Here is a 9532-nt window from a genome sequence, read left to right on the forward strand (position 1 = left end):
GGGGAGATTGCCAAGGTATTTCTTACTTGTAAGGATAAGGAGGATATTAGGAATTTAATTAATAAGCTTAAAGATAAGCCTATGAATGAAATGATGAAGTGTGATCTTAAATTTTCAACTTCTCCTATCTTGGTTACTAATAAGGATTATGAATTCTTGATCTTGAACTCATTACTTTGATATAATTCGATCCTTTTCATGGCTATGAATCTTAAACTGTTGTGGCACATACTATTATTATATTCGTAAGTTGTTTTCTTTCTCATTAAAGAGTGATGCTAAATATTGGTTTAATACTATTACTCCTTGTTGTGTGCGTAGTCCCCAGGATATGATCTACTACTTCTGTGCAAAATATTTTCCTGCCCATAAGAAATAAGCTGTCTTGCAGGAAATATATAACTTTGTACAACTTGAGGAAGAGCATCCGCCTCAAGCTTGGGGGAGGCTTCTCCATCTATTAAATGCTTTGCCTGATCATCCTCTTATAAAAATGAAATACTTGATATCTTTTATAATGGACCAACCGATGCTTCTAGGGACTATCTAGATAGTTGTGTTTTCACGGAAAGAACATTTGAACAAGCTCAGGAATTACTGAATAACTTATTAAAAATGCGTTGATTGGACACTTCCCGAGCCACCACCTAAAGACAACTCCAAAGAAAAGAGGTATTCTATTCCTTAGTCCAGAAGATATGCAAGAAGCAAAGAAATTATGAAAGAGAAATGTATCAAATCTGAAGATGTCAAGAATGTACCAACTATCGAAGAAATATATGGACTTGATATCCCGACGCAGGTAGTGGAGGTAAATTATCTTCACAGGTTTGATAAGGGTGACATTTCTTATAATAAATCTCCTAGTGAGTGTTTAGATGAATTTGATAACTTCAGTATTAAACAAGAAAATTTCAATATGCAAATAAGCGATCAATGAAACATGGTTCTATTATGATTGAATGCTTGGGTGATATAGTTATTAGAAATTCCAATGATATTAAGGGCTTAAGTAAACATTATTCTATGGCACACACCCATCTTGAAAAATTTCCAAATCACAAAATGATTTAATAAAGAAGATGATTGATAAAACAAATGATCATGTTGTTAGAGCAATGACTAGAGGAGGTAGAATGATTCAGGAACCTTTGTTTCCTTAGGGTCATCCTAAAAGAATCGAACATGATTCTTAGAGAGTTAATGATAGTGCACCTAGTTCACCTAAGAATAAAAAGAAAAGGAGTAAGAATAAGCCTTTGCATGCTTCTAGTGAACCAATCATAGAAAAACCTTATGAGAATCCTAATAATGTTTATATTTCTGATCTTGAGACATATTGTGGTGATGATCATCCATCTAGTGACACCGATAATGATGGTAATGTTGATGCTTCACCTAATGATAATAAAGAACCTGATAAGGATGTGGAAATATAACCTAAAATTGAGCTTGATGATCCACCTCCTAAAAATAAAAGATATGATAAATGAGACTTTGTTGCTAAGAAATATGGTAGAGAAAGAGAACCATGGGTACAATAATCCATGCCTTTGTTAAATATACCATTAGACTTGTGTGAAATATGCATTATTCCTTCCGAGGGTCAGTTGGGTGAAGCATGACCTAGTGAGTTTGAGGAATTTGTTCGTATCTTAACCGTGGGAGAATTTAGAGACGTTTCTAAAGCTAGAGCCACTAAATTGCATTTTCCTGTTGTGCATTACTTTGCTTTATTCATAGGAAAATATTTGACTGCTAGGCAGGAGGGTGGTACAGAGTGCCCCAACCTCGCCATTCCGTGTTATGCACTCTAGAATGACATAAACTATAGTTTGGGAGACATTATTGTGCGTTGTTTGCACACTAATAGGACGAGGGGTAGTATTCATGGTGGTATTTACGCTACCCGTCTTGCTCGATGCTTTAATATCGATATCCGTATAGACGACCATATGCTTCGTGAGATTTACCTTGACCATGCCTCTATGGTATCCCATCATTTTACCGATAAGCCTACTCCTACGAATAACTATCTTTATAACTTGGTATTCAGTGTGGAAACACGCAATACTATTTTTGTTTCCTGCCCTTGCTCTGTACCATGTTAATACTAGGCGAAGATAATTTATTACGCCTCACAACATCATTGCGTACAAGGATGCTTTGACACTTGTAGAGAACGAGGCACAATCATGGGACACTCAAGTGTCGCAGCCGAACCAGTTCCTTCCTGAACCTGATGGGTTTTAATAGTTGCCATGGACCAAGTTAGGCCAAAACTATAACCTTGAGGGAGTACGTATTCTCACCGACATTTCATTTCCATGTTCACACATTCATTGCACTTGTCGATGTTCATTGTTTTCCTTGCTTCGTTTTATTGTGTTTCTTTCGTGTGTTAGATTTTTTTTTGAAAATCCAAAAATATTTCTTGCTTTTTTTTATATATATTTCTTGTTTAGTTAGCTCGTAGTAGTAAAAGAAAACCTCAAAAGACTTCTCGTTTCTTTTGCTGTTTGTTGGGAGTTCTTCAGTGTAAATAGTTTTTCTCATTTTTTTCATTTTTCTTCCTTCTTTCGCTTTCTTCAGAAAAACTAAAAACTTCAAAAACATTTCAGTGTGTTTCTTCAGATTCCTTTTATTTTTTTGAGTTGTTGTAAGGAGAAGACTTCGTAATAATTGTCAAATGGCTCATATATGCTTTATCGTTGATCTAATGAAGGGCCAAATTTCCTTGTCTTATCCTTTGAGTGAAGTGTTTGCAGATTCCAACATAGTCCACGACACTCTTGCACTATTATAATTTTCACATCATTGAGTCGTGCAGGTGAAAGGCAATAATAATGATAATTTGATGAAGTGACTTTGGTGAAGAAAGGCTGGTATGAACTCTTGTTGTTTTTGTAAATATGTTTAACTGAGTAGTCCCGATTCAACATATTATGAGTAAACAAGTTTGTGATGACATTTAGAGATTATAATTGATCATGCCATGCGTAAGTAGGTTGGAGTGGATAATATGTTATCTTGTGTGTCAACATGCATTAAAATGGTTATGATGTAGTATATTAGGATGGTATCCTCGTCTAAAGAATTCGAGTGGTTTGCCTTGACACATGTTCACACATGTAGTTGATTCAAAAACAATGCAACCTTCATGATATTTATGTTCAGGGTGTTTATATCCTACTCATGCTCATGAATCAATATTCATTATTCTCAATGCATGGTTATGACCGTTGTCGCTCTCTAGTTGGTCTTTTCTCAACTTATGTGCTAGCCTTTGCTTATACTAAGCGGGAATCTTGCTTGTGCATCCAAACCCTAAAGGAAGTGTCCCGAAAGAGTACACTATATCTACCTATGTATGGTATTATCTTGTTGTTCCAAGTATATTTACATGTGCCAACTCTAAACCTTCAAATAAACATCTGTTTTGTGTTATGTGCCGCTCATGGAGCGATGCGGCAGCCAGTATCTTCCATGCTAAGTGTTCTCAACTCGCGACGAGTGTTTATTCGCTCATCAACTCTGAGGGGGATGGTAAAAAGGATGCCGAGTCTTGCTTAATGCAAAAAATAATACTAACCATCCCCTTAGAAAGTTGATTGTTTGGAGGGCACCCGTGAATTCGGCTAGCCAAGGATGTATTTGTATGGTGGAGGGGGAGTAAAAAAATCATTTCTGTCTGGGAGTTGCCATTAACGTGTTTAGCATTGAAGATATTGAAATATTTTTTTCATGATGTTGATAGGAAAATCACACCACTAGAAAACATATTCATCTATGTTTTAAGCTTTGACCTCTGGCACCTCTGCAAATCCCCGCGTTCCTCTGCAAAGGGACTTTATTATAATTTTATGTGATTTACTTTTATTGTTGAGTCATCGCCTTCTCATTCAAAGCACCAATTCAGAGAGAGTTATTTTCATCCTTAGTTTAATGTTTGGTGTGAGTATGAATGGATCTATTCTACCATGAATTAAAATCTTTAGTCGCTGCTTGAACTTCGGAGGTGTTCTGCATTTATTTTTTGCAGTATCAGAAAGGTCTAGGGAGATACCATTCTATCATATTGTATCATGATTTTTTGACAAAGTGTTGGCATTTTAGATATAATATTATTGCCTACTAGTTGATTATGCCATTGGTATGAGTATTTACATGTATACTTCATGATCTTTGGTGAAAACTTGACTTCATGATCTTTGGTGAAAACTTGTTTACTAATTAAGCTTATATACATGAATAGAAACAAAAAAGTCCGTGAAATTCTTTCTTTATCACTTTCAGTTTATCAACTCAATTGCTTGAGGACAATCAATGAGTTAGCTTGGGGGAGTTGATATGTCTCAAACATATCCAATTTTCCAAACACTTTTGATCTTGTTTTGGACGCTAATTTGCATTATATGAATGAAACTAACCGAGACTAACGTTGTTTTTAGCAGAACTACCTTTGTCTTGTTTTTTCTGCAGAAATAAATGTTCTTGGATTTGGACGAAACTTGGTGAGGTTTTTTTATTGAATACATAAAAAATAGTGGAGTCAACACCTGCTAGAGGGGTGTCATGATACATCTCCAACATATCTATAATTTACGATTGTTTCATGATATTATATTATCAATCTTGAGTACTTTATATGCAATAATATGCTATTTGATATCATTTTTGGGAACTAACCTATTAACCCAATGGCTAGTGCGAGTTCCTGTTTTTTGCGTGATTTTGACTTTTGTAGGAAAACCAATACCAAAGAGAGTCCAAACACAATGAAACTTGTTGGTGATTTTTTCTAGAAGATTTTGGACCTATAAAGCTTTGGAAGGAGGCCATAACTTGTTTTGGAAGATCTTGCTCCAAGCATTACTCTGTTTGCTGGAAGATCTTGCTCCAAGCATTACTCTGTTTGCCATGAATTTAATACCTAGAGAGGCAAGCATAAAAGCGCTCTCAAAGTGGAGTAATAGTAGTAGATGTTGGATCGTTTCGGTCTACTTGTTTATGGATGTGATGCCTATATACACATAATCATTGCCATGAATAACATGTCAGAACTATGCACTATTCTGTCGATTGTCGAAAATTAATTTGTTTACCCATCATGTGCTATGTTCAAGAGAGAAGCCTCTAATGAAAACTATGCCTCCGGGGTCTACTTAATCCTATGGACAAAAAGAAAAAAAACCTTGTTCTGATTTTATTTTTATATATTTGCTTTTGATATTTATATTATCTATCTATTATAATTAATCCTTGCAAGTAATGAGTTCAGGGGGCTTGACAACCCTCTTTCCCGAGAGGTTGCTTGATTCTCCTATTGGTTCGATAACCTCAGTTCTCACTAAAGGAAATACTTATCTCTACTATACTGCGTCATCTCTCCTCTTCACGGAGAAACCCAACGCAGTTTACACGTAGCAGGAAGAATTTCTGGCGACATTGCTGGGAGACATCATCAAATTCTCATTAGGTTCCTTCACACAAATTGTAATTCACTTGTTCTAATTTTTATTTTCTTGCTTGAAATTATCAAAAACACAAAAATGTTTGTGTTTTCTTGTTTACTTGTCTTGGTTGAAGTTGCTATCATGTCTGAATCTCAAAAACTTAACGATGTTCGTGCCACTAGTGTTGAACCTTTTGATCATCAAACTTCACTAATTAGCGTAAGTATTAAAAGGATATTTGATGAATTAGACAAAGAAAAACTTGATAATCTTGTCGATGACTACCCGTCTAAAGAGGAACCCACTATTATGCATACAAAGAAATTTCTTATAGGCAGTGGTAATGTTATTGGGGAAAGTGTGACTCAAGATTTTTTTCACTTGTGCTGGCTCGTTGCCCTTGATAGGAGGATCCATTATTACTAGTACCACCAACTATGCGGATGCTATATCATTGCTTATAGTTGAACCGGAGAGACAATTTGTGCACATGCATCCCCGTATACAATGGTTGTTTCTAGAATTTTTGAATATTTGTGATCCTTCAACTAAACGCCCAGCTACCATATTTCTTGTCCACGAGTTCAGCTATATCATAAAGGAAGATTGGGAAATATTTCTTTGCTATAGAATTAATGGTGAATGCCAACCTATAGAAGGAATTCTCTATGACCAAGAAGAGATAAGGAAAATAAGATCAACAAATTATGCTGCTTATGATGAGAATCTTAGGAAATAGGTCCCACCCAGTGTATTAGTTGATAAAACTTCCAAACACAATGTTCAATTTTTTATAATAAATCTTGGCTTACATCTTGTACTTGAGAAAGAATCAATCAAGTACCTCTATAGGGACTTAGAAAATGATGAACTATCTATTACCTATAAGGGGCCTAAGGAGAAGCCTCTTCCTCGTGAAATTTATCTCATGGATCCTTGTGTTGTGAAATGTAGCCCCTTCAACTACTTTTTCTATACTTAGAAAGCTTGCGTCTGAAAGGACGGAATTTGAGATGAGAAAAGTGGATTGCCCTTAGGATTATAACACTTGATACTATGCATTATGCCTAGCTAGGGGCATAAAACAATAACGTAGTTGGGAGCCAACCCAATAGTTATCTTAAATTTTTGCATTTAATTTATATTTTGGTGTGATTACATGATTATTGCTATTGTAATGATTGTGTTTTTATTTTTTAAGCAGTGTTTGTGTGAAGTAAAGCCTTTAGGATGATTTGGAGGATATTAGAATTGATCCCGTGCAAAAACAACAACTTTTACGTCGACTGCAGAATTTCTTTGACTTTACTCAAATGTATTTTTGATCTAAATTATTTACACAGTATTGACATACAATTTTTCAAGTTTTTCCTAATTTTTCAGAATTTTCGGATGTACAGAAGTATGATTTTGGTTATGAATATTACATATTGTTCTGTTTTAGACAAATTCTGTTTTTTCCTTGCATAGTTTGCTTGTTTTGATGATGCTATGGATTATATAGTGAGGTATAAGTGATGGAGAAGTTAGAATACGATAACTTATGAAATAATTAAATATGAATCAATTTACAATAGTACCTAAAGTTTATGATTTACCTATTATACTAACGAATCTCACGAGGTTTCTATTGACTTTTGTGTGCTAAAGTTTTAAGTTTTGGGTGAGACCATGATGGATGAAGGAATAAGGAGTGACAAGACCCTAAGCATGGGGATTCCCAAGGCACCCCAAGGTAATATTCAAGGAAGACCCAAGCATCTAAGCTTGGGGATGCCCCGAATGGCATATCCTCTTTTGTCTCCATTCTATCAGTATGTCACCTGGAACTATATTTGTACTCATCACATGATATGAGTTTTGCTTGGAGCGTTGTGTATTATAGTTTTCTTTTCTTTTAGTTTGCCACAATCATTGTTTGCTGGATGCACTTTTTGAGAAGGACACATGTTCATCATAGTTTGTTAGAATACTCTATATGCTTCACTTATATCTGTTGAGCTAGGCAGATGCTCTAGTGCTTCACTTATATCTTGTTAGAGCACGGCGGTGTCAAATTTTAGAGAAACATTATACTCTCATGCTTCACTTAAATATTTTTGAGAGTCTAAAGGAATAGGAACAGTAATGTGTATGTGTTATAAGACTAGTCCAAAAAGGATAGGTATTCAAGGAGGATATAATAAAAACTTTCACGTGGCTCACATACGAGAGATGTGTGGGGTAATTATATCGATGTAATAATATGAAAGGACATGGGTTTGTGATCATTGATTAGTAAGAGTATCGTATTAAAGCTTGTTATTTACTTGTCATCTAAATATTGGTCATGGCATGTTGATGAGATGTCAGCATTCTTATGTCTGATTGACACCTATTGTGTTGTTTGAATGGGGGGCGCGCGGTGGTTAACTCCTACCATACTCCTCCCTACGAGCATGCGGTAGTAATTTGCTTTGAGAGAGATAATAAGGCTTTACAATAAGTATATGAGTTCTTTATGACTAGTGTGAATCCATGGATATACGTACACTCATGTTTCCGCATCTTGGTAGCCTCTTCGGTACTGTGCATTGCCCATTCTCACCTCGAGAGTTGGTGCAACATTCGCGGGTGAACCCAAACCCCGTGACATGATACACTCTATCACACATGAGCTAACTTATATATTCCTCAAAACAACCACCATACCTACCTATCATGGCATTTCCATAGCCATTTCGAGATATAATGTCATGCAACTTCCACCATTCCGTCACATGACTTGTGTGTTCATCATCATATTGCTTTGCATGATCGTATAGTTGACATAGTATTTTTGGCACAACCACTGTTCATCAGTATCTACATGTTATGCTAGATCATTGCACATCCCGGTACATTGTGAGAGGCATTCATATAGATTCATCCTGCATAGTTTATTTTATCAAGTTGTAAGTAAATAAAAGTGTGATGATCATCATTATTAGAGCATTGTCCCAGTGAGGAAAGGATGATGGAGACTATGATTCCCCACAATTCAGGATGAGAATCCGGATGAAAAATGAAAAAAATAAAAAAATAAAAAAGATGGGGGCGGAGGAAAAAAGAGAAAGCCCACCATGGAAAAAATGAGAGAAAAGAGAGAAGGGGCAATAGCTACTATATTTTTTACCACACTTGTGCTTGAGTAGCACCATGTTCTTCATATAGAGAGTCTGACAAGTTGTCACTTTCATATGGTAGTGGGAATTTTATGTTATGGAACTTGGCTCGTACATTCCAATGACAGACTTCCTCAAATGCCCAAGGTCTTCATGAGCATGCAAGTTGGATGCACACCCACTTAGCCTCATTTGAGCTTTCATGCACTTATATCTCTAGTGCATCTGTTGCATGGCAATCCCTACTCCTCGCGTTGATATTGATTGATTGGCATCTCCATAGCCCGTTGGTCCGCCTAGTCGGTGCGAGACTTTCTTACACTTTTGACTTCTTTGATCTTTACCACCATACTCTATTCAACCCATATGATATATCCATAGTTCATGCTCATGTATGGCGTGGAGTTGAAAATGCTAGGTACGATCTAGTTTCTTGGTTTGGCACCGCGGTGCTCATGATTTATACTTATGCAGTGAAGATGGGGTCATGCCATGCTAATATGATAAAATGAGTAGGGAATAACATTATTTAAGAGCGCATATTATGAATATTAATAATTTTGCTTCTTATGTTCCATGATATTATTATGTTGATATCAAATTTTCATCGTTTCTCAATGATCGTACCTAAAATATATTACATATTGGGTAGCATGCCACATCAAAAATTATGTTTCTATCATTTACCTACTCGAGGACGAGCAAGAATTAAGCTTGGGGATGGTGATATGTTTCCAGTGTATCTATAATTTTTGTTTCTTTCATGCTATTATATTATCAATCTTGGATGCTTTATATGCAATAATATGATACTTATATAATTTTTGGGAACTAACCTATTTACCGACCGAGTGCGAGTTCCTTTTTTGCGTGTTTTTGACTTTTCTAGAAAATAAATACCAAATAGAGTCCAAACATGGTAAAACTCTTTTG

This window comes from Hordeum vulgare, chromosome 3H (genome assembly GCF_904849725.1).
Source record: "Hordeum vulgare subsp. vulgare chromosome 3H, MorexV3_pseudomolecules_assembly, whole genome shotgun sequence".
In the NCBI taxonomy this organism is placed as follows: Eukaryota; Viridiplantae; Streptophyta; class Magnoliopsida; order Poales; family Poaceae; genus Hordeum; species Hordeum vulgare.